Here is a 341-nt window from a genome sequence, read left to right on the forward strand (position 1 = left end):
GCCCCGCCCCGGCTCCGCCCCGCCAGCCGGGACACCGCCCCGCCAACCGCGACCCCACCCCCGCCAACGGGGACCCCCGCCGCGCCCGCCGGGACCCCGCCCCGCCCCGGCCAACCGGGACCCCGCCAACCGGGACCCCGCCCCCGCCAACCGGGAACCCGCCCCCGCCAATCGGGAACCCGCTCCCCCAACCGAGACACCGCGCCCCACAACCGGGACACCGCCCCCCTAACCGGGACCCTGCACCGCCAACCGGGACCCCGCCCCCGCCAACCGGGACCCCGCCCCCTCAACCGAGACACCGCCCCCCACAACCGGGACCCTGCCCCTCAACCGGGACC

This window comes from Patagioenas fasciata, chromosome 3 (genome assembly GCF_037038585.1).
Source record: "Patagioenas fasciata isolate bPatFas1 chromosome 3, bPatFas1.hap1, whole genome shotgun sequence".
Taxonomy (NCBI): domain Eukaryota; kingdom Metazoa; phylum Chordata; class Aves; order Columbiformes; family Columbidae; genus Patagioenas; species Patagioenas fasciata.